The sequence below is a fragment of the Siphateles boraxobius genome, unplaced genomic scaffold, assembly GCF_051911475.1.
Source record: "Siphateles boraxobius isolate OS27281-9 unplaced genomic scaffold, OSU_SipBor_1 19, whole genome shotgun sequence".
Lineage (NCBI taxonomy): Eukaryota > Metazoa > Chordata > Actinopteri > Cypriniformes > Leuciscidae > Siphateles > Siphateles boraxobius.
The window spans coordinates 22,269,679-22,296,587 of record NW_027508799.1 but is presented as its reverse complement, the minus strand read 5'-3'; the positions used below and the strand labels follow the sequence as shown (position 1 = coordinate 22,296,587).

The 26,909-nt window shown below is 36.8% G+C and overlaps 1 protein-coding gene across 4 annotated transcripts in view; it reads right to left on the bottom strand.

Annotated features, from left to right (window-relative positions):
- The window catches only part of pparaa (peroxisome proliferator-activated receptor alpha a), a 52,605-nt gene that overhangs the window by 14,776 nt on the left and 10,920 nt on the right, over positions 1-26,909 (bottom strand). Inside the window, exons 4-5 of one of the 4 annotated variants that reach the window (XM_077234269.1) lie at positions 13,394-13,472; positions 7,706-7,796 (exon numbers count right to left, since the gene is read on the bottom strand). The gene's annotated coding sequence lies outside the window, so the exon portion shown is untranslated. Of the gene's footprint in view, positions 1-1,042; positions 1,136-3,382; positions 3,565-7,705; positions 7,797-13,393; positions 13,473-26,909 lie in introns of those variants that run through there. The other 3 variants (XM_077234271.1, XM_077234270.1, XM_077234272.1) reach the window with 3 other exon arrangements.

The following is a 26,909-nucleotide window of genomic DNA, read 5'->3' as shown; positions in this document are numbered from 1 at the left end:
GTATTCCTATCTTTTCTCAACTGCATGTGAAACTGAACGGTTTGGATGTGGGTCAAGACTATTTGTCAAAAATAAAGACAGGTCAGTTTGCTCAGTGTTGGTAAATAAAGGTTATTTACCAAAAAGAAAATATGACAAGATCAAAAGTGATGTTAAAGGGTCAAAGACATGACAAGTCATATTCAATCCTCAAAAATACATTAAAATGGTACTGATACAAACATTAACTGACTACACCTCTTCTATGATGAGCATGGTCTTCATTTCTGAATTAAAATGATTTTTTATTTCACAAAGTATAATGATTGTCCTGATATTTTAATGAAGAAAAAAATCTTCATTAAAATAATTAACTTCTTGAAAAAAACCTGGTTTGACATTATTTATTATTAGTTTGTTCATTAATTTATTATTATAAAAAATATTTTAATAATTAAAGTTCGATCACCAAGTCAAAGTCATGTGATGCAACTGACTTGCAAAAACATGCAGAAAATATATAAATATATCCTGAAGACCCTCACGATTATGTGTCAAAAAGACCCTTAAAATGTTAGATTTTTTCCCCTGACATTTTAAGAGGTTTAAAACCTTATTACAAGTTATAGTTAGTTCACGTTGTAAAATGTACAACTCCAAAAAATATTATATTAATATTTATGGATTAATAATAATAATAATAAAACATTTATCTTCAAAAATATACTTAAAAAAGGATCGAGATGTGTACACTCACATGTGTTCTTCAAAATAGTATAAAGTTTTTGAAACTTGAATAACAAGAACTTGCAGTGTTTTACAACAATTTTAGAATAATTTGTGATTGACTCAAGTATATCTACAACAAAGCAGCACAAATTTAGGAAAAATCATGCCAAAACAGATCCTTGCTCAAAAAACGAGAAGATCCCAAGCTTCGCTTTTCACACAGGCTGTGAAAAAGCAATGCTAGAAGTCTTCGCTTAAAGCCGACAGACCAATGACGAATCGTGTTTAAATCATCACCTAGCTCAGAGCAAAGCAGAATGAAATCAGTGCTTACCAGATCACGATTCACAGTTCTGCTCTACCAGCTGCCAATAAATACATGCACCCCTTTCAGGGCCAAAGTCCGAATCCACACACACACACACACACACACACACACACACACACACACCCTGCATGCCTGCTTCTCTCCGGTCAGGAGTCTGAATGGCGTTACACTAACAAACGGATGCTGAAGTCAACTGAACGCATCAGATAAGAGAACCTTAATGTCTGGATGGATGCATTTATAAACAAGACAGCTGGGATTTCAACAATAGTGGGAGGAATGACTTCGTTCCACACACCCAAGAAACATCCTGTCTGTTTAGTACATTCAGCCTACAGAGAGACAGCTCAGCATTACGTGAAGGCAGACGGATTCACACGGACTATGAAATGCAAACATGGAGCTTAGAAGCAGGTGCATTTATGTAGGCCAGATGTTTCTCTATACTTCAACCTGTCAATATAGTCATGGCCAAAAGTCTGTGTCTGTGTTACAACAAATTGTATACAATAAACTCTCCACAAATGTGTATAATTATCTAATCTTATATAATAATACGACAATCAAAAGTGTTGACAAAGCCAGTAGTGTGAGAGAAATTTGGCCAGAGACATAAAAGGCTATAAAATGACTAATTACTAATTAATTTGAAGGAAATAAATGTACAAGTTGCCTAAAAGGGTATCGGTGCTTTTGTAATTGTATATACATATAATTTCAGACTTCTAAGATCAAATAAATTTTAATGTGAAATAAAGTGAATTATAAAAAAATATAATTTAATCATTCATAAACTGACTTGATAAGACTTATCAAGTCAGTTTGTGAATGATTGAATGATATTCTTTGTAATCTGATATTCCCCTGATAGATCCTCTTCAAGAATGAGACTCCTAACGCCCACACAAAGACAAGATGACACGTGCGTTAAGATATGTGTGACCCTTTTAGCAAGTTACATAACAGAACCGAATGGACAAGTCGTGTGACCCTGTAGTCGCAGATGTGTGGGGTACAAAAGCTGTGCTAAACTCACTTTCACAACTCCTTTAAGATAATTTATGTAAAGAATGTCGAAAAGGGGGTCCCTGAAAATGCACAGCAGTAAACATTAACTGAAATAAAAATAAAATATAACATTTTTACTTCATTTCTCATTTTCATGTAGTGTAACTTGTACTTAATTTGCTAGAAATGAAAACTGAAATAAAAAAGAATCAACTATAAACATAAAAAAAACTAACAAAAATAGAACAAAATGGCTAAAACTTTAAATAAAAAATTAATTCATGAATGAATGAATGCAATATGCATATAAGATTAATAAAAACTATAATAGTATCTCTCAATCTCAACTTTCTATCTAAAATTAACAAGTTAGCATGCGGTGGAACTGACCTTCCAAGTTATATTTTACATGTTAATTGAAAATAAACATATAACTTATAATTTGAGAGACCATAGAGGGTTAAAAAAAAGTGAAAATGGTTAAAAAAAAAAGGTCATGGTAACACTTTATTTTACAGTGTCCTTGTTACACATGACATTACATGTAGTTTCTATAGTAATTACTATAAAATATGCATAACCAAACCTAATCCAAACCCTATAGTAAGTAGGCTACATGTAGTTTTACTCAATATATTACTCAAGTACTTAAATGTATAATTACACTGTAACAAAGACACCTTAAAATAAAGTAACCAAAGTTACTGACTTTGCAAACTACTTTTGAATAATATTTTGGACAACACAGCGTGAGATTCATTTCCTGTTAATTCATAATCACATAACAATTTCGAATTCATAGATAAAGTGGACTTCCATTTATTATACCGTTTCGAATTCTAATGGATTCTTAACAACAGAATTCACATTTTAATTAAATTTAACTATAATTAAATTATAAATGATAGACGGGTATGCATGATTATGTAAGTTAACATTACATTATGTGTGTAACGTTAGTGTGTTTACACTGCGTAAACTATATGCTGCAAGATTCTTAAAAATAATAGCACTATAACAACAACTAACTAACTAACTAACCAACCAACAAACCCGATGGCTCAATCAGCAAGCTTTAAAGACCAACAGACGCTGTAAAGTTTCGCTCCGGTTCCTACAAGAGTTAAAATCTTGATAAACTGTAGCAAAACGCATTGTCTTCTACAGACTATGTGATAAGAGCCTCGCTGTGAAAATAGCACAGACATGTGTTCTTATGTGAATGTTTGCTTTGCTCCAGCTAAAAGCGTAGTATCACAGTAATTACGGCCATAAAACCGGATAAAACATGTTCATAATGTTACACAAGCGCTTTGTTTACAAGAGCTGCGCGTCTACCTCCCAATCCCAGGCCGCCATGCAGGCAGGAATAAAACACACGGGCTCTGTGACACTGCCAAATCTCAACTCGGTGGTGCGTTTGAAGCTGTAGTACTCCTTAAACGTCCTATTTAAAATTCACCGCAACCACTGCTGTCAAACCACTCTGACACCAGTCGAGCTCGCGACAGCGCACACCTACTGACACACCTATAGATTCGGCCAATCGGCGCAGGCTTTAGGAGAGCAAGCCACGCCCGCCGATTTAAGCTCGCGTTGCTGGGCAACAGACCTCATTGTGAGGATGATGATGATAATGATGGAATTATTTCATGCGCCGTAATGCCGGCTAAATAATATCTCGCCACATTAACCCTTTCACACATAGAGGTCACAACAGTAACTGTACACAACTATTCAAAAAGCCATTTTCTTGGGTTTTGATGGCATAGTTGCACATTAACCACTACAGTGGACCAACCCATCCTATACACTGCCATCCATTACTTATATCCTAGGAGATTCTTGCAGGTAAAAAAAAAAGAAAAGAAAAAAGTAACATCTAAGGAGTCATTTCACTGTTAAATTTTACAAGTATTGATTTTAGATTGGGAGGAAATTCTGATTAACCATCTGTCCACTAAATTAGACATTCACCACTATATATAAAGTATTTAATCTTTTTTGGGCTGTACATAAATGTATTTGTGTTATGAGAATGTAATTTGCAGTTACAGCAGAAAGTAATGCGAAAAGTGATTACGTAATGCATGTGACCTGTAATGCATTACTGTACTTGTTACATAAAAAAGTAATGCGATTACGTAATGCATGTTACTTGTAATCCATTACTTAAGTGGTTACATCAAAAAATAATCTGATTACCTAATGCATGTCACTTGTAATCCTTTACTCCTTACATTAAAAAGTAATCTGATTACGTAACGCACATTATTTGTAATGATTTACTCATTACATGAAAAAGTAATCTGATTAAGTAATGCATGCTACTTGTAATGCCTTACTCTTTACATTAAAAAGTAATCTGATTACTTGTAATGCGTTACCTCCAACACTTCTCATTTCAGATGAGATTGAAAACACCTGATCACTAGTTTTACCAGTCTGAAAACAGATCAATGTAGATTTCAGTCTGAGGTTTTCTCAGAGCTATGGTAAATATTTGTCACTTTTTAATATAATCAGAATTATCAGCTAATTAGTGTAAATCGACATACTCTGGTAGTCTGGATAGAGCGTGAGGGTTTTCTACATAGTCTGAGTTGGGTTTTCTACATAGTCTGAGTTGGGTTTCAAAAGGGTTGTACCTTCACTGCTTCATATCATATGGAATCATATCATCATGTTCTGATATTAACTATACGCAAAGTTCAACTTGTATGAAGTTCTTCGTCTGCTGGTCGAACAGGAACAAACTCAATTGTGTTTGCAATAATTTAAGCCGTTATATTTTTTGTATATATTTTATATAATTTTATTAATTGGTTTGTTAAATACACACAGTATTACAGTGTTATTACTGTATTATGTTTAGTAAAAAAGAATTTCAGTTAAAACCCAAAATGCATAGCCTACTGTAGTTCAAATCTTGTTTTCATGACCTAAGAGCAAAAAAAATACAGGAAAAACAAATACTGACTGATGTTGTCATAATTCATGCATGAAAGGGTTAATTAAAATAATGAGACACATGTTGTCCCAATAATAAAGGTATGTTTACATATAATAAAGAGGCTTTACCTTTGGCCTCTGATTCCTTTTTTTTCCAGAGACACTGACACAATAATTACGCCTCTACTGACATCTACTGGTGATATTCTAAAATCAATCACAGATTCTAGAATCTGTCCATCATATATATATATATATATATATATATATATATATATATATACACACTTCATTAGCCTAGCAAGGGTTTTTTAATCTTTCAGATGCCACAAAATGCATGAAAATGCAGATTCATGAATAAAGAACCAATTTAGTTTTTTTCTACTCAACATCGTACTGTTATGCACTATATATTTCTGTATTTTATTTTAATCTATTTAGTTAGTTAAACCTTATGTTAATTATTATTTACTTAACTGTTTCCCCTTGTCACAATGAGATTTGTGATGCATTTATTCATTCATTGACATTTTTCATCTATTTGTAGAGAACATTAAGTATTTTTACTGAATTTAAAGACAATTCCTGATTCTATTACATAGTGGCTTACCATAACTCTATTGGGTTATTTAATTGTCTTTGTAAAGACACAGAAAAGCTTGAGGAGTGAAAGGGTAAAACCGAGGCAGTCACAGGAGAAAATGATTAAACTCTTATTGAATTACTGTAATGTGCATAACAAAGTAGTTTTTCAATCACGGTGTTGCACTCCCCTAGGTAATGCTGCCATTAGAAGCATGCATAACACCTGTTTCCAAAGAAACAAAACTTTTTCAAGGTGACATGGCCATTACATTCTGTCCTTTCTTGCCAATACTCCTCTCCTGTGAGTGCCAGTCTAGGGGTGCTCCTGTGGAGATCTGCCAGCCAGTGCCCATAAATTGTGCAGCAGTGAAAGGTCAGCCTGCCTACAGCCCTGTAGCTGTTAACATCGGCTAATGGCCGTCTGGAGCCATGGCCATGTTTTATTTACAATACAAGTTATGCTGGCAGAAGCACTCTGCCTGGCTTTGCAATGCATCTTTAATAAACAAATGAAATAATGCAATGTCATAGTCTCATTACATCCTTGTGCAGGAGACAGGACATACTCTTCCGAACCTCAAACAGGAAATAAATGTGCCATAAATATAGTCCATACCACCTTCGGTTCATTATAATGAAAAGAATGGCAGGGGATATTCTTGAAAAATGCACCTTTTGTGTTCCACAGAAGAAAGACGTCACGCTGGTTTGGAGAGACATGAGGTTAGTAAATGTCGGAATTTAACTCATAATAGAGCATAATTGCAAGATTATTTTGACTTATCCTTTAACATCAATTTCATGCTTTAGGCAAAGAAAAAAAAAATCAGGCAATCTTTGAAATATCAAACATTTTATTTCAGTTTGAATTATTACACATCTGCGATGTATCAAGTAATGATAATGCAGCTATAAATGGCAAAATCATCATAAGTAGAAGCTTGGAAAACCAAGACAATTAAGAAGAGCAAAAGAAAAAGTGAATGAACCGTGACTGGCGACGTTTTGCTGCCCTTCAGGGAAGGCAGTAGGTTGTATAGTTATCTCCTGATGGGGTAAAAACACAACCCTGAAACCACACAACCTACTACCTCACCCTGTACGAACATCACTGCTGAATATTCCACGACAAAGCAGCGGCACATTTTTACACTTATCAGTGGTATCCTAACTACAATTCTTTTCTATTACCTATGATGTTTTGTAGCTCCTATTAGATTTGAACCTATCCCATCTACATACTTGTGTTTTCCTAGAAGCTGGCAGTTAAGTCTTTTTTCTTTAAAAAATTTGGGCGACAAGCTGCACTACGCTGATATTTTGTCCAATCAAAATCAGTTCTGACTTTGATGTAACCGAAGGCAATTGGATATTTAATAAAAAGGGATAAGCCTTTCAATATACCCCCTACCCCTCCCCCTCAAAAATTCTGATTCCAAAGGAAATAAGCTAATACAGGAAAGAAAAGAGATTTCATGTCTCTATCATTTTAAATGATCTGTACTTTTTCTTTAAAATCACCATACATGTTATTATCAGCTTATACTGTTTTCTTTATGTATTCACTGCAAATCAAACTTAAAGGCTTGCATTATAATGCATCACAACTGCATTGATGTGTACCTAACACAAATTTCACAAATGAAAACTTTTGTTGAAAAATGCTTTCATTGTTAATATCTGATAAACATTTAAGTCAGCATTATTCATAAAAGCACGTCTTTAATGAACACAGATTAATGCTGGATCATGGAAATGTGTCATTTCTTCCTTAGTTGACGTCCTCCATGTGATTCGATGGTACTACGGTCACTTCGGGAAAGACAGTAAGTTGTATAGTTATCTGACAGCAAGGGTTAAACCCTCAAACTATACAACCTACTACCTCACCCCAAACGACAGTCTCTTTATTCCTCTTCCCGCAACAGAGCTTCCATTTCCTGTGTACCTTCTTGTTTTCTAAAATCTAATATCCAACTAACCTCATTAGGTGATACTATGCATCACAGAGCTGATGTAAGACACTAAAATGTGAATTGAAGACCCTGAAAGGGTTAAATATGTGGGCTAAAACTGTTTGCCATACAACACTCTTTGCTGTGCACTAAATACACCCCCTATCACCTCTATCTCCAAAGCTTCAGTCTGGGATCCTTCAAAACCATCAAGGTCACCAACATGAGAAAGGTAGATAGTCACCTCCTGGGTTTACCATCTGTGAAAGGACGAGAGAAAGAGCGAGAGAGAGAAAATTAATCAGGCACAGAATTCATATACTCAAGTCCCTACATAATCAGTTCCATGTCCTGTCTGACTAAAATCATCTGTTGTGCTGTATGTCTGTCTACGGCTGACCCTGACAGTACACAGGGGTGCATGAGAGGATTAGGACTGGGGTGTTTGGGAACTGGTGTATGTGTGTGTGTGTGTGTGGTCAGATTGGGGAAGGTTCAGTGTGAGTGAGTAAGGCTGTGGGCAGCAGTATGGTTTACCTCAGACAAGGGGGAGGCACACACACACTGCTGACTCACACAACCCACGAACCTCACAGGGGTGAGTGGTTACACACACTCACATACACAAATTAAGAAAATATTAAGATAAAAGATATTAAGACTTGAATTCTTACCCTTTGGCAAAAAGCTTTCTTATTTAAACCTCACAATTTTGTCACATTTACTTTAGAAATTTGCAATAATATCAAAAATAAACAATATTTTAGTGCGCTCTGAAAAGAAGTTCCTTTTAAAGTAAATTCATATATTTTTAATGATGTTGAGATATTTGTACTGGAAAACTGAAAAACAATTAAGATCAAGTTGATTTTTGAAGTGTGGGATTTGTTTTGTTTTTTTAAATCAAATCTAGAAATAATGTATAACTATTTCTAGGTCATCTATCAAATTTGACATTGATCACATTAATCTTGACCATACAGATGGTCAGATTTAGTTTGATTAAACTTCAAGATGTTCTGGATCATCTAAAATCATGCTGGAGAACATGATCCTCAGGTTTTATACAAACATGTGGAGTTCATTTATACATTTCTCAACTTTTTACTCAAATTGTTATTATACTGTGCTTTGTCAACATGACAATATATTTTGTAATGTGACATTTTCAATATTAATAAAACACAACAATAAAGCCATTTTCCCTAGTGGTCTTTGATTTGGATCAAAGATTCAAATCAATCACTCTTTTTTCTCAAACATTCAGAACGCATCACACAGCTACATGAATTGGAACCGTTACACCTCACTGTATGTCATGACTTAAGTGTAAACCTGTTGTTTTTTTACGAGAAAGAGCTGACAGCAGACATCTCCGCTTGGATAACTGCCTGCTATACTTCACCTAAAGCTGGTTCATCAAAACCACCAAAGCCTTATGCACATTCGCTTACTAACATCATTAAGAACATTATGGGATTATTAAAAAGCATCGCTACTGATAAAAACAGGCAGGTTGCAGTTTACATTAGTAGTGAAACAAATCATAGATCATTAAGCTCTTGAATTACGGGTACACTTGAAAAGGTTATGGAGTAGCTAACAGCCATAAGGAGGCGCTGTATACCAGAGACACATTTCCTCAGAGTAAAACAGCCGTTCAGCGACAATAGGCCCATTATACCGAAATGCTGCTAAATAGTGATTATTATTTCCTTTAATCACAGTCTGATACACTTTGTTTATATCCCTATTTGCTTCGCATCAATACTGCAGGTACAAACAACAAATCTGTTGCACGATCTTTAAAGCAACATTATATTTGTTGCACGATTTAAGAACTGTTGACTGGCTGTTTTATCGCTCCTGAGGCAAAGCCATCTTCTGTGTTAGTATAATACATTGTTCCAAACAAAATCACAGAAAGCAAATAAAAATAAATAAGACCATGTGACTTGCTGGAGGGGGAGAGATATCGCAGACTGATTACAACAGAGCGTAAATACAATGTCTGTAATGGACTTTGAGCTTGAACTTTAAACCGCAGATTACACAAGTGATCGGTATCATAGTATTATTCTGCTTTGTCTGGGCAGGCCATGGCTTCTTGTACTTTTTTGTTGCAATTGTGAAAAATAAGAAAATTGAGGTAAAAATCACGATTAGTTTTGATATAAAAACCTAAAAACAGTTAATATAAATTTCAGAGAGACAAAGCACATACCATCACAAAGCCTTTGCTAAGACTGTTAGCGGCTCTTGGTCTCAAGACTTGCCCATGACATCATCTAGTGTTGAACAATTACTCAGCTCCACCCCACCTTTTGTCACCTGCCAATCATGTCTGGCTCCTATTGTGCCCATGGGAAACAAGTTAGTTGAGTATTGCTATCCCTAAATGACCCCACAGTCCTTTACTCTGTTCCATTTCACTTCACTATAGTGTCCATAAGAGTTTACTGGCTTAAGGATATTGATTGTAAAGAAATGTAGAATAAAATGTCTATTTCTGCCATCATAACCAAATTCTAAAAAGACGCACAGTGGTTAAAAACTTAAATAATAGAGTTATTTATACAGATTCATTTAAAAACTTTTTTTTTGTAGTGTTCATTCTTGTTTTTGTAATTTATGAACTGTGTAAATTAGATATGGAAACTACACTACAGTTTTTGTGGGTCTGCTATACAATTCAGAAGAGATATTTAATGAGTTAAATCTAAAATTTGAAAAACACTATATGGATACATTTTTTTTTCGTTCATTTTCAGTTTAAAATTAAATTGAACCACAAAATTATAACCAATACAGCAAACAATATTTCTAATATTTTGAAGAATTTCTAATATTATTCCGTGCATTTGTTTCCAAAGGAAGACATTTTAAAGTCATAAAATATAAGCATCTCAACATAATCAATCATCACTCCAACTTACTGCTTTAAAAACTCCTTAACTTAAACTAATCTATATCTCAAAAACTGTAAGAACTTTTTTTTATTCTTCTTAATAGTATCAAATTAATAGAATGAAATTGTCTTTAGTTTAAAGTCAATATTCAAGTGAAATAACATTTCACAAATTAAGTTGGCTAAATAAAATGAAACAATTTTTTTCTGTATGAAAAATGAAAACCCGCAGGAACAAATATGTGTTCATGAAATTATTTTAAAATATTGGAGACACACAAGTATGCGAGTGTCCATCACCTTCTATGCTAGAAAATGTCAAAAAAAGAGTACACAAACATAATTGATCTTTTCTATCTATGGATGTTTTTATATTTTTATAATAATTATACATAAATACTGCATTTGGATGATCATTATACAATTGGATTTGCATCATTAATGCTGTTTAGTGCAAATCATCTTATGTGGTTGAGCTGAAATTACAATTAAGTTATGGAATTATAATTCCATTAAACTGACAATTAAAATAACCTGAAATCCAAAACATTAAAAAATGTAAGTGACATTGATGAGAATCTATGAGGCTTCTAATTGTTTTGGTCACTTTGTCACATATCCTTCATTAAATTCCACCCTTGGAACTTCATCCGAAATCAACTAATTATCAATTCACAGTGTGTAGCTTCTAAAATACACCTCTAAACCGAATGGAGGAGACATCTTTAGTCTAGACTGTGTGTGTGAGAGTACACAAGTATCTTTTGAAAAGGGCTGGGGTGGGGGGTGGGGTGGTGGGGTCTACACCCTTAACTATTACACACACACACACACACACACACACACACACACACACACACACACACACACACACACACACACACACACACACACACACACACACACACACACACACACACACACACACACACACACACACACACACACACACACACACACACACACACACACACACACTGAGGCGTGGGAACTCTATTCAGGGCTGAATCAGAGGTCTATTATGGAGCACATGGCAGCAAGTGTGTCTGGGTGTGTGTGAGAGAGTGTGTGTATGTCTGCATGTGACAGCGAGGGCGGGTGTCTCAGTTAGTGCACACATGTTCTCTGCTCTTCGGCATGTCTGGGAATGCCTTGCCCCAGCTTGACACACATTCATTTCTATTTTCTCTGCAAATAAAATAAAAAAGGATCCCACACAAGCACATTTAAATAAATTCTAATCCTTAAAATGATCATTTCAGTTCATTTTTAAGAATAAATGTTTCATCTTTATTTACACTGTAATACACTAGTCAGCATTTCTGTAAAAACCACATACATTTTCACACACACACACACACACACACACACACACACACACACACACACACACATACAAAAAAGACAAATCTGTAGTACAAATGACTAAAGGGGTAAGTTTATCCTGAAAATCTGTTCCTGCGCCAACCCCCCTCTTCGTTCTTTAGATGATGCCACCTGCTCTGTTCTTTACACTATACATCATCTCTGGAGTACTCCATTCACAACCAAAAAAAGGGGTGGGGGAGGGCACTGCCAACCCAATGTGCATTTTCTGTGCCAACACACTTCATCAGCACTGCCCCTGGCGTTCTCACTCATGCTAATAAACAGCCTGCTATGAGCCAAAATCATTAGTTTGAACGATGAAACAGAACTGTTTACTTTTATGCCTGTAAATCCTACATGATATGTATTAATCAAACACAATGCTATTTATGTCAAATGATCCTTAATCATCACCCAGAGATCAGCTGTTAAATTTTGAAATCTCAGCGACTCTAAACATGATTTTACTTATAAATTAATAAATTATAAGAGGGCCTTAAGAGAGTTTTTTTAACGAGTGTGTGTGTGTGTGTGTGTGTGTTTGAGACAGAGAGTGTGTGTAACAAAAAATAAAAAATTTCAAGCCTAAAAAAAGCCTAAAATCTCAACAAAAGACATCTTTACAAAATGTTTTTCTTTAAAAAAAAAAAGACTTCAAACAATACATAGATCGGTTAGATTCAGCAAATCCGTTCTGTAAGTACACAACTAGAATGTATATTGCAGGTAACAAATTTGATAAATTGCAAAAGTTGTTCTCCGCTAAATTCAAATGAAAGTCAACATATTTAAATATGCGTGAATATAAACAATAATATATTTTAGAGTCAAATTGACTCAAATTTTAGTTGAATTTGCATGCCTTTTCATCTCCATTGAAATCATTTAAAATAAGCAACCAAAAAAAAGAACATTTAATGGAACAATTAAATAATTAACGCAAAATACTTCCTAATTTTAATGCATAATTGCGCAAACTAACCTCTGACGTGGCATATACAATGCATCTATCCATAAGCGCCCATGTTATAATTTAAATAATAATATAAAAATAACATTAAATATTAATCGCAATGAACTGTTCATAAGATAAACGACAATACAACGTGATAATCAAACACAAGGCCCTACGTAAATAGCTGAGCTCCATTCACTGTTAAAGTGCTCCAGTAAACACACAAGGAATGCATCAGAAAATGAAAGGTTAATGTTTAAACACCTTTTCCCGATAACACAACTCAAAACTCTTACTCCCAAAAAGTGTACCTCTTCTCAATCACTAAAACATTAACCCCAAAACTATGCACTGTGGAAGGTCGACTACAGAGGTACATCGTGTCTGTTAGGTGCTGACATTAAATGCCGTTACATTCCCCTAACGCCATTTTCCTTAGGAATCGTACCAATCATAAATCCCCCCCCCCCCCCCCGTATAAAGCGTAAAACCAAAACGAAAAATATTACGCAGACACATTCTAAAGACAAAAAAACCATTTGAATCAAGAAATACATTAGAGAAACGAGAAACAAACTAAATATGCAGAAATACCACAGTGTATAACTCAAAAATTCACAACTTACCCCATAATATTGACATGCATCAGTAGATAGAAACATCCAGAGCAAGTGCTGAAGGCCTTTTCTACTCACTTCACCAGTCCTGTGTTGAAGGAGAGAAAAAGGAAGAGACAGAGAGAGAGAGAGAGAGGGGGGGGGGGGGGGGGGGGGAGAGGGAGAGAGAGACAGAAGGAGAAGAAGAGGCAGTGAGCTTTCCACACCAGGCACAAGGACCAAAGGAGGTAGGCCGGGGGGCCAAGCCAATCCTTCCACCCCAGCGCTAGGCTACACGTCTGCCTGCAGTCCCCTGATCTGGGACAACCGGGCCCTGGCCACAATAGCAGCCCGAGAGACGCGCGTGTCGGCCCATCTTGCAGTTAACAAGTCTTTGAATGAGGAATGTTAGCAAACAGAATGTCCGCTGCATGTTAATGTCCCAGCCAGTCCGATCGCAGCATTGGCCCAGGCGTATGAATAATTCAGAAGCTTGAAAACCGAGCCCCCTCCCCTTTCCACCCCCCATGACTAAAATGCCTTCAGTGGCTGAAGAGCGCCAGAGAAGTGAGGGAGTGTTGTGAGAGAGATAAAGAAGAAAAGTATTTCGAATCTTAGCTCCAAACATTTCTATTCAGCTGAACGCACGCAAACGCGCACGCACTCGGTCACCACAAACTTCTTTCGTTTCATCGTGCAACATATTTCTTTCTTACGATCGAGGCATCTCTCACTCAGTGCCTTTTTATGTCTTTTGTTTGGAATTGGCACCTATCCCAGAAAAAGCTCCAACACTGCACCGCCCTCTGAAAGGAGAGCGGGAAGAGAGGGAAAGAGCAAGAGAAAAAGAACTGTATGTGTGTGTGTATGAGAGAGAGAGAGAGAGAGAGAGAGAGAGAGAGGGTGGCGCTAAAGTGATAGAACTCCAGGCGCCTCCCTTCTCCGAGACACGCAATGAGCAGGGAGAATACAGCCATTTTCAAAGCTCAGCAACAGAAAGGATCCGTTAACCCCTGGCGAGGATGAGAAATGGCATACACCTCCATCTGCCATAAATGCACCGTTTGAAAGTATCGCAACGTAACGAAACCGCAGAAGAACTCGCCGACAAGGTTTAGGGAAGTGCCGGAAAAGAAGCAGAGGAAAAACTGAAGTGGCAGAGAAGCTGCTTGAGCCAATCAGTTGTGTTACAGGGTTAAAATCCTGTGAGTAGTAGAAATCCCTCCTTCTCTTGGCACAGACTGGGTGAAGGGGTGGGGACTATACTGTGGAAACAGCGGTAGAGGCTTTTTTCATTTCTATCTGCACAGAGAGAGAGAGAAAGAGAGAGATGGAGGGAGGGAATTAGAGGAGAAGAGAGAGGGAAAAATGAAGTGGGGGAAAAAAAAGTTGATGATGAAACCGAGAGGCAGTGGAGTACGTGAGCAATCTTTTTTTTTTCTGAATCATTGCTCCAGTCAGTGAGCGAGAGCTCGAGTAGGGAGGGAGGGAGGGAGGGCTGAACAGTGGAAGGAAGCGTGACACAGACTCCGGTTCACCCGGACAGTGCACAGAAACATACGCTCAAACCAGTTATGAACCATTCAAACACAATTTACAGAGCATGCACACGCTCTACCGCCAAAACTAAACTTAATCCTTGAAGCTCGAATGGACTGAACAACAAAACAAGTAATCAGAAACAAGAAAGAGAAAGTAATACAAAAACCCTCAGCAGTTAAAAGACGACCATACCATGACGTGGGATTCTGAGAAAAGTGAAGTGCGCAAATGTTGGGGTGTCTTTCTGCATCTGCAAACATTAACGGGACCTCCTCCCACTGCCCCGGGAAGGAGTTGAGAAGCAACAGGCGTATGGGTGAGACGGTCTGGAGGTGAAACATCGGTCGCAGTTTGCAGGGAGATATCATCTGCAGTGTTCGCATAGACACGAACACACACACACTGCACCCACGGCTTACCTGAGAAACTGCCCGGTGGAGTAATTAGCTGAGCGTGTCACCAGTAGTGTTTTTCAATCTTTTAGGGTGCACCTCCGTCGTGCCTCCCTTTTGAATCCAAATTCAAGTGTGTGAGGCAGTCCGGTGGTGAGGATGCAGAAAACAGACTCAAGATTTTGTTATTCTATATCTTATTTTACTAACAATCATTTGTGCATAGACTGCACGCTTATGTAAGCGTGCCAGTACTGTCTAGTGCAAAACTTTTTTTTGTTTAATCAATGCGAATTAATACAAGTTCAAACAGATGATTTCTCTACTGCGAACAAGCCCAAAAAGAATGCAAAAACACATACCAAAACATGCTAGTGTGGGGCCTGTGCCTGATTCTGTTCCTCGGACCGCCAGTGTAATATCACAAACAGCTTTTTTGTGTTAAGCGAACCAAACAGTTGATAAAAGCATGCTCGTCAACCAGTGAACATGGCTGCGTGGAGGGTGCTGCTGCTCATCAGGCTGTCACACACACACACACACACTGACGTGGAGGAGGGACCGAAAGCACCCGGGTCCGCCCAGATTTTATTGCCTCGTTCTCGGCCTCCTCTTTCTGGCTCCCTCATGGCACTGACCTCTCATTACACACACACACACTCTCACACACATACATATTTGGTTCCTCCTACATACCACACACCACACCCTCGATTCAACACCAAATCTGGGCCGAGTTGCACCCGTATAAAACCGTTACTCCTAAATCAAACCGTTCCAAGCGCTCAGCCCTCTCCTTTTTAAAGTCTGATTCCCTAATGGCAACAGGTCATGCTCTGGCACGAGGTATGACGCGTCAACGTCACATTGCGCCACGTCTGTCGGCCAATCACGAAGAGGGCGCATCTCACAAGAGAAAATGTGCAACGAAATCCAACCTTCTTTTTTAAACCACATTATCTCTATTTTACTTCTCATTCTCTGTTGCTGATTCACAGGCGTTCATTTTCCTGCTTGTTTACTATAGGAGCTGCTAGTGGGGAGTCGCAAATTGGCGCACGTGTTGTGTTGTACATTGCATTAAAGTTCATTTGAGGATACAATTTTGGTTTTGGGTCGGCTGCCAACTCCCAAACAGTGAGCTGTTCTGTAAGGCCCCATCCTTCACAAGGCTCAGAGACTATGATCAAACGCCAATCAAAACAAACTCTTTATGGTACTTTTCAGGGCTCAACCTCAGAGCACTTTAATGCACCATGGCTGAGATCATTTTAAAAAGACTCATGTGATTTGAAAAGCGTGTATGTGTTCTGGGGTTAAAGTTACCAAAGAGCGATAACGGCTATAGCAAGATTCAAGTTGCTGTCGGCGCAAAGTTAAAAAGAACAGTGGACAGGTCACTTTGTGATTCGTGCATTCGACACAGTTTATTGATACTAGTGACGCACCGAAATGAAAATTCTGGGCCGAAACCGAAACTTTAGGATGCACTTGGCCGAAAACCAAAACTGAAGCCGAATATGGCTTCTTTTAAAAACGTATACTATAAATATATATATATACACAGTACAAAACCTAAAATATTTTTAACAATAAATATAAATAATAATACCAAATAATATTATTCTTCAAGTTTTATGTTCCATCAAATAAAATAGTTTTTTAACAATTGTGCAAAAAGATCCACAATTATCTGAATAACTGCACACAAAATCACAGAATGGCAGTGGGCAATTTTAATGTAACTGCTATACAAAAAAAATTGGACTGGGGGTCTTACATGCGCTTCATGTGGCACACTAACACACACACACGCAAAGTCTCTCGCTCTCTCTCTCCCTGTCTGGCGTGCGTGCACTAAACGGTTTGGAGCACAAGCTCTTGCTCGCTCGCTCTTCCGGGAGATTTGAGCTAATTTGCGGGCATCAGGGAGCCGCTATCAATATGCGGGAGACATCCCTATCTTTGATAGGGAGACGCGTGATAACAGCTTGACCGTGAGTGAAACCTAAGCGCTTGCACACGGATTGGAGGGGCGGGTGACATTCATTTTCGGTTTACGTTTTCGGCTGTTTTTTTTATTTCGGCCCGAAACCGATAATGGCATTTTCGGCCGAACATTTTCGGTGCACCCCTAATTGATACATATAAAAAAAAAAATATGGAATATCAAAAATGAGGCACAGAGAACAAAATGGTCAGCATACATATGCATGTTACCTTCTGATTAAACACTGAATACTAAAATGCACATTAACCCTTTTAAACCGGAATGAGAGATTGAAGCTGATATCAAATTCACAATCTAAAATAATGAAGTATACTTACAAACAATGTGAAGCTATTCGCCATCACAGATCTTAATAACCATCTGTAGGAGCTTTACAGTATATTTTCTTTTCCTCCTGAATGAACATCGGGGTCTCCAGCACAATCAACTAGAAAACTTAAAAAAGCATCTGAAGGAATGTGTTGCACATGCACATCATTGAGCTACAATTTTCCACTCATAATTATGCTTTTGTGGAGATGGCAATGAGTAAAAACTAACATGACATGAGCTTCTTTAACCAACAATTTTTAATCCATGCTCTAGGAGAGCAAAAAAAAAAAAAAAAAAAGTGCGAGACACTACAGGTGAATAGGGTAAAATTTCAAAATAATAGATATCACCATGAAACTTCCTCAGCTGATTACTTACACAAGTATATACAAAAAATGATTTAATTTAATTATGCAAATTAGGCATTATCTCATTAAATATGCATGATTTTGCATATATTTTCAGTAGATCTGAACATATGATAAAGCCAGGTGCAAAATTCTTTTTTCATTTTGTTTACACACAAGATGAAAAAAATAAAATTCAGTATATATGCTTTCATTACCTAGAAAATAAAAATATACTGTCCATAGCCTTAAAAAATCGATTTTCGCCATTTTTTTTTATAAAAATGTCACATAAATAAAGCCAGGAATGAACAAATCCCTCTGAAAATATCTTCAGAATACTGATTAGTTTATAATTGAAAAGTTTGGTGTACATAGGCTGAGATGTTTGTACTGGAGAATGACAAAAAACTCATTTTGAGAAAACGGCATTCAAAAAAATGCTCAAAAACAGAATAAATGGTCAGGCCCTTAGTAATAATAATATATAATATTTCAAGCTCATGAAAACGGATTATTTAATAACATGGCAGGCATGTAAGGCCTACAACTGCAGTAACTCAATTAATTAACATTGGTGTATCATGCACAAATTTGCCGACAAAACCCACGCTAGACAGTTGTATGAACACAGAACAAGACCAACAGTAGCTGTCACAGCTTTCTAAAGTCTAATTATCCATTCCAGCACAATATGGTCCCTCAGGTCCCTCTGACATCTCTTGCTGATGCCTTTTCACTTTCTTGTCTGAAAGTGTCAGAGTACACCACGTGATGCGTCTGAGCGAATCACGTTAGCAGAAACCAGCAGTAGCCAAAGAGATTTCGTCATTAGCTTTAAATCCCCCTTTGGACATTCACGATTGGTTACTGATAGAAAGGAAATGGCCAAATTTGGGTTACATAGCGTTGTGCAGGAAACTCAGAGCTTTACAACGATACCGGTCATGACAGACTTCAGTAAACAGACGGAAGTCGGCATGTCGCGTTGGAATGCTAACTTCTTTGCAAATTCGGGAGAACTTTATAACAAAATGTAATAAAATAAACATCGTAATGTATATTTTCAACGTTTTCTTTATAACAGCTTGAACGAACACATATTGAAGGAATAAAGTAGCCCAAAATCTCAAAATTGATCACTGCATGAAAAATCTGTTTTTGCCTGCCATGTCTCGCCTTAAGCAAAAACTTAATAAAACACAAGACAAGCCTGGCACAGATTTAAGTTGGTGGTTAGTTGGCTAGTTCATTAACTGAGTTACACTTCCTCTTTAAGAGAAAAAAGCCGCAAGTTTAAGATCTGAAATGTCCATCAGCATCTAAGTCTCTGCAAAGGTCTAGAGTTTACATGCGAATAGAGAGGAATATTCAATAAAAAATGTGCCCCCACATAAACATGACCAAAAGGACGGAATGTGAAGGCACAGTGTATCTGTAGAAGATATTTAAGCCAATTTAGCAGTATTTTGCACAACATGACAACAAACAAAACAATGGGAATTTATTAGAAAACCATAGCAAGATCAGGGACTGGTTGCATAAACTGTTAAGACTAGTCTTAAGTTAGTCATCAAATTTGTCTCTTTATAACTTCTTGAAATCAATTTGATACCAAAAAGTAATACTGCTTGCCCCTTGGCAAACTGCAAGTTGGTCATACTTGGTCTTAAGACAGTCTTAACAAATGGTTATGTTATGCAACTGGCCTTTGATTGGCCAAACCTTTTTTCTTGGGACCCATAGGAAACAACATTTTCAGACACCCTTTTCCGCCAGCACAGAGGTAGCATTGAGATTGCAGCGGTGGTGGTCTCTCCTGGGCCCCGTGGGCACGTGTCTACAGGGCTCCTCAATTACAGAGGTGAAATCTGAGGTCAGCCTCTGTAGAGAAAGGAACAAAGGGCACGACCCACAGGTCAAAAGTGCTAGACTGGGAGCAGGCTGGTCCCCATTGAGAGGGAGGGTGCTGTTTGCTTTGTGTAGGAAAAGAGTACTAAAACACAGACAAACAGAGATTAAGAGGTGAGCCCCTTAGGACTGTCATTCGAAGGGCCCCTCCATCAACTCCGATTAACTCCCTTGACCTTTGGCTGCCGTTAGAACGAAGATGCTTAATGACCCTTACAGCTCGCCGCAGCACTGACAGAAAGTGGCAGCGGAGCTCTGGCAATTGACTGACACCAACTGACAATAATAATAATAATGCATTTCTTTATAAACAGTATTCATATCTTATGCTGAATAAATCTCTTTAAATAAATGAATACATTCCTTTTTATAAAATAATGGATTAAACGCAGCAAATAAACAATTTAAAAATATATATATTTATTGTTTTATTTTAACCTATTTACTATTTGAATATTATTCATAAAAAATAAATAAAAATCAATTCCAAAAAAAAAATAAAACCCTTCCTTATTTCCTCAATTATTGTTCAAAATGAAAAGTGTCTTTGAAACTATTTTCAATTCACATTTATTTGTATAGACCTTTTCACAATACATATTGTTTCAAAGCAGCTTTACAGAAAATGCATTTCTACATTACAATTTATCGGAGGTGACTGTGTCCAAGTTATCTATTTCAGTAATTTACATATACAAATCACACAGTAAGGTGATAATGTATTTATTTAAACAATGTATTAATTACAATTTTTCCACAATAATAATAACTACTATGAATTAAGAGATACGATGGATTACACTGAGAAATATCAACAAAGTTTCTTTTACTGCAACATGTCACTGCAACTGATTCTGTGGATATGATAAAATTTGACCACAAACAAGGAAGATGTCATAATTACACAAACACACACCTCTTGTCCTGTCAGCTAATATGAGGACAACTGTTCTTCTGTCAAGTAGAAGAGTAGATGACATTTATCAATCATAAGCTACTGGTATGGTATTGTCTAGGAATTTGCTATCCCTGACCTAGCAGTGCAAACTACTGCGTTTTAAAAAGTCTACAATTCTATGAATTGTTTTTTTGTTGTTTTTTTTTAAGAAGAATACTACCTCCATGTGAAGGAACATAAGCAACAATATCTCATAAAGTAGAATATAATTTTGTGCCCATGAGGAAAAAAAAGTTAAAAAGCTCAATAATTCCACATGAAATCAGTAAGGATTAATGTCAATGTTTCGGATCCATCGGGATACGGCTGCATAATTTCGCAAGGGTGGGGCAGCTGTGCTACAGTAAAGGTCTGAAATCACAAAATGGAGGACAGTTAGACAACATGGCGGTCACCTCTGATAAGAGCATGCGCCTATGTCCACGCAACCAGGATGAGGTTGTCTGGGTGTAATTATGTAGATATCTGTATTATAAATAAAAGTATCATATTTTGGTGTATGAAGTCTTGATATTTTATAATAAAAAAAAGCTGCAATATGCTTGGTATGGCTCTGCAAAAGAGTAGGCATAACCTTGAACGTGTGTGTTCAGAGTGCCAGGCCATTACACAGATGGTCAGAATTGATTCCAGAAACAAAAAGGCTGCAAGGAAGAATAATTTTAAAACAAATAAATAAAATATGGCAAAAATAAAAATCAAGGTAAAAGTTACAAAAAAGTCAAAAGAGAAACAAATCATGGTATGGCCTGGGTTTGCATGCAAGTTACTTTCTACATGGTGTGATTTTATTATTAAGAAATAATACAAATAATTTAAAATGTCACTACTGTGAAAACAAACATATGGATCTCATATTTATTATGAGATTATTTATTATGACAAATTTATTATGATTAAAATAATAGTGCTATGATATGTTTTTTATTTTATGATACTACATCCTATGATCAATTGCTTTGTAGTAGTAACAATGCTGAAAAGTTGTGTCCCATAATTTTCATACATGTGATTTTTTTGCCTCATTGCAGATAAATTTACTGTAATTTAGTAGTGTACTCACTGTCCCTGTTATTTATAGCAGACAAAGTTAATAAGTAAAAAGCAAATTAAGCAGAGCAAACAGAGATACAAACCGACCACAATATGTCAAAGGCTGAATGACATTCAAATTTGATGAAAATATGGATTTTTTTTTTTACACACAAGCGGTATTTTATATGTATTATTTTTACACAAAAAGAGGAAACAATTTTAGTCGTTTCCAAAAAAAGAAACAGAACTAAAGAAAACCATTGAGGAAAACATCAGGGTCCTGGTGCAATATATTTTGACTTTGGAATGACAATATAGATTTTCCCCTACTACTATTTTTCTCATTTAACAGAATTATATAAAGATTGTACAATTTATGTCCTTGCTTGAATAATTTAACGAACAACCTGAACTTGTTTTGTCCTTTCTCTTTCATAGGCAGTGGGGGTTAAACAAAGCCAGAAGTTTGTTCCTATTAGCATTTATAACAATAAATGATTCTGTTTATAATATATAATATAATATTATTCTGTTATAATTAATTTTTTTAAAAGGCAGAAGCTCTAAATCTTTAGAATTAAAATATTCTAATACACACCAGAATCAGAAGAAACAAAGCTCTGTAGGAAAAATGGATTTAATACAATGAGGAATATGCCTGAATGGCTCTTCAGTCTCTGATCTGCTAAAAACGAGAGACATTTAAGACATTGTATATATATATATTTTTAAAATCACTGTATATTGAGGTTGTAGAAATCCTAAACTGTTCCTCTATGTAAACAAATTAACAGATAAATTCAGGTAACAGGAATAATGCAACAATACATCTATTTAAATGCTTGCTTTATCTAAAACATGCAATCTTTCCTTATGCACTGTTTTTATATACATTTATTTTATTAGGTATTGTTTTATTTATTAAACAGTATTGCAAAAATACACTTTATTCTACTGAATAATAATGATGATAAAACCTTGGTTAAAAATCTGTTCTTTTTATTCATTTTTTTTTTAAATCAGTAAAATAACATATGCTAGGATTTTAGAGATGTTAGAGATATTTTTACCTTATTTAAGTGCTGTTTTGTGCTATTTTTTTTTAACTATAAAGAAATAGTAACATTAATTAGGAATGAGTTCATCACGAAGGTCCCACTTCAACCGGTAAATAGAAATTCATTTGCCAAGAGTTTGTTTGACCTCACTACCGTAATTTATCTGTATCTGACAGCTACAAATACATTGAAACATTTTAAAAACGACTTTACTCGACTTTACTAAAGTAACTCACCTTAAAATATTCAGTCATGTGGGGAAAAAGAGAGAAAGATAAAAATTAAAAAAAGATCGACATGACAGACTTTCTCCGTGTCCACTTCACTCGCATGGCCGCTAACTAACGCATGCTCGAATCTCCTGAACTGTCTGCTAAGCACTGTGTTTGGAGAGAGGAGCAGGATTCTGTGGCACTTTGATTAACTCTGAAACTTCCAAAACTATCAGACAGTTTCATAAAGAGCACAAAATTACAATTAAAAGGTGCACTATTTTTGAGGGGACATGTGCAGCTCACAAAACCAAATATATCACTTAAAGCTGTAGTGGAAAGGGCATACACCAAAAATGTCATTATTCTAACCAATTACAAGAAAATGTTTAACCTCAAATGAACTCCAGTCCAAGGGTCTACCCAAATGTGAGCTTCTAAATAAGTTTTAAATAGTGTTAAATTATCAGTTATTTCTAATGCATTCAAACATTTTAAGAGAGTGTTTGAGGCTATGTACAACAAATCTTCAATCTCTAAGCCGCATGCACAAATTAATTGCTATGTCCGTATCCAAATATTTCCCTAACACGCAGCACAGGCATCATTCAGTGCTTTCTACTCCCCCCTAAATAACCCCTGAAGCATGTTAACTCTCATCTCCACTCTAAACGGCCTGTCCATTCTGGTTTGCTTCTAATAATACATTTTAACAATCCAGTCCTTCTTTATTTTCCTGAGTGCTGGAGAACTGTGTGTGTGTGTGTGCATGAGGGGAATGGGGACAGTTCTGGCACTTAAAAAGTTCTGGCTCTTAAAAGCCAGCAAAGCCTGCTTTTGCATGTGCCACGTCACTTCGCCTCCGAATGGACAAGATCTCCAGGATTTGCCCCAGCTGAGCCTTATACACCCAGTAAACCCTTTTCCCCCACAACCGACAATGACCAGAGCGAGGGATGTGCTGGACGAAGCCCCAATGGTGCACTCTGGATGATGAAAATCATTTTTCTTACTTTTGATTTCCTCTCTATATTAAATAAAGACATAAGAGAGGTATGGTTTTAATGATAGCAAGACCATGAAATAAACTTTCCAGTCTAATTTTTTTTTATTTTAATTGAGCTCAGATTTAGACGAAATGTAGTCACTATGCAGTTGTTAGCCTACATTTTAGAGCACAAACAATTTGAGTCAGACTAACGCTTTGGTTTCTACTTTATATACCATAAAAAATATCTAACAAATTCCTTAGTACCATGCAATCTTAAAAATAATTGAAAAATACCATCAAACGATGGTCTAGAGGTCAACTTCTTTTCTTTGGAACGTCTAGCTCTACCTAGGTCATCGCAACAGTACAGGGCACAGAAGTTTCCTCTCAAGTATATAATAACATCCAATTTTTAGAAGAACCACGCAGAATGTGGCACTTGTCATTGCTGGTGTTCAAGGACATTATTCTGGTTAAAATTCATTGTAAAATGACGATTATAGGTCAGTGGAGGCTCATTATCGCAAATGTATTATCTTGTCATGCTTTTTCTTATTTTTTGTTCCATTAATTGTCTGCGCGTGAGTGTTCTCCCGATGGGAATCCCAACCTTTAATAGGCTGAGGTGAACATGGTGCAATATCGGCACGGCAGTTGCAAGGCAATGTCTGCCGTCATCGTTTCATTTGTAAGGCCCGTGTCGACTGAGGCCCAACAGACACGCACGCTGCTCGTCATCTACCGATAGCATTAAAAAGACGTGTGGAACTTCTGCGTTTACTCTGAATCCTTAGAAAATGGCGAACAGAGTGAGTTATGCCGAACTGGAACATTATGTGATTTATAGCTAAGAATAGTTTTATCCTATAATGAATCTCTAAAAAGATAAAGTCACTTAAATTTTATCTGGAATGGAATAAAATAAGATTTCTTGTCCCCAGAGTGAAAATAATGGGGAAGAAATATATATTTTTTTTACGTTTATTTATTAATTTTGCTCTAAAGTTTTAGGGGTGTGAGCTAATAAGACTGAAAGTCACGGTCTGTTCCCTCCATAGGGGTTTCTCTAGTCAGCCTGGTGCAGTTTGGTGGGGCTGGGGGTGAGGGGCTATAGATGCCAGCGGTCATGAGCATGCAGGCTATAACAAAAGCAGTCTTTATGTAGCATGCATGCTGATCCAGCAGCCCATGTTTTGTGCTGCAATTCACACATCCAGCTAAGGACGGTCCAAAGAGATGCAGAGATTGACTACTGCCTTCCTGTGGCAAACACGCAAACAAAACTGGATGTGACAAGAATGTACGCAATAATGACAGTTTACAATAATTTAATTTAATTTTTTGGGATGAATTATAGCTTTAATTCAACTAAAGGAATGCAACTAAACTGGTACTTGTTATAAAATAAACAAACAAACAAATAAATACAAAAAACATAATTCTTTAATACACGCAAAAAAAAAATCAAGGGGCTCGTTACACAAGAGAGACTTTCTCAGTGTAAGGTCACGTGTAAGTGTCTCTCTCTCTGTATGTGTACATGTATGAAGGAGTGTGACATATGGAAAGTACAGAGTTAAAGCTCTGAGGATTGGGCCATGAGCTCACTCTGGGATTAATTATGAAGACCTGGATCTTCTGGTTCTGTCTATGTGCGCGCATCTAAGAAGCTATGTGTCAGCACTGCAGCCATTCAAACTGCTCACAAACAATAGTCCTGAATAGGCTCCATTTAATCAGGTATGCTCTGTGTTGTTCTGCCTCAGTGTGCAGACCTACAGACGCACGCATGGGCTAAATAAGCATGTTCAAGTGTGATAATCAAATTATTGTTGGTGTTTGCTTGAGGGTTACCAGGGGCCTCTCTTCAGTCTTATTCCCAGCTTAGAATTAATCACTCACCAGACATCTGAGGTGTTGCTACGCACACACACGTATGGACAAACACATTCCCAGGGAGACGGGTAGAGTTTATCATGACAACCAAGGAAGGGCAAAAGAAGGTTGAGAGAAAGGAGAATAAGAGGAGAGAGGGTTCCTCTGCATGTTAGCTTGGTCTCTATTGACCTGTAAACCTTTGTGACTGGAACAAATGCAAATGGCGCTGACTTGCTCACAGAAAATACTAAAGGGCTATTCAAATGAGCCACTGCCAACAATGCAACATTGGCCTACCCATGGAGCAGCCCTCGTCTGGAGCTGGGCCTTCACACTCAACACTAACAACAGCCTTATGGAGAAAAAACAAAAATCTATGAGATCCATTGGATGCTTGTATGAAAAACAATTTTGTTGTTTTTTGTTTATTGTGTTGGGGCCGGTTCACACAGAATGCATTTTTGCTGTTAAAAACACAAGACACAAAAGAGTGGTGCCTTGAGACGCGTATTTTTAGAATGCCATGTCATGCTCGAGATGCTGCAAAGGACGATGTGACGTGAGCACAACGGTTAAAGACGCTGGTCTAGAAAGTGTTTACATTGTGAATGGCCCCTTAGGATTCTTGATTCTCATTTAAAAATTTGCAGAACAAATTAATACAAAAATCACAATTTCTGCACCTCAAAAGAAATTGTGCACAAACTAATGCCATTGGTCAAGCCAATGTTGCCGTGTCAAGGATGCTCAAACAAAGCAATGTTTTAATAGCATCACAGAGCCAGCATTTACACTTTTTGGGGGGAATCAAACATGTTTGTCCTTTTCAGTTATTTGAAATATTACTTGACACAGCCAAAACTTTTAGTCTTGAATGCTTTGTGCAGAAAACCTATATG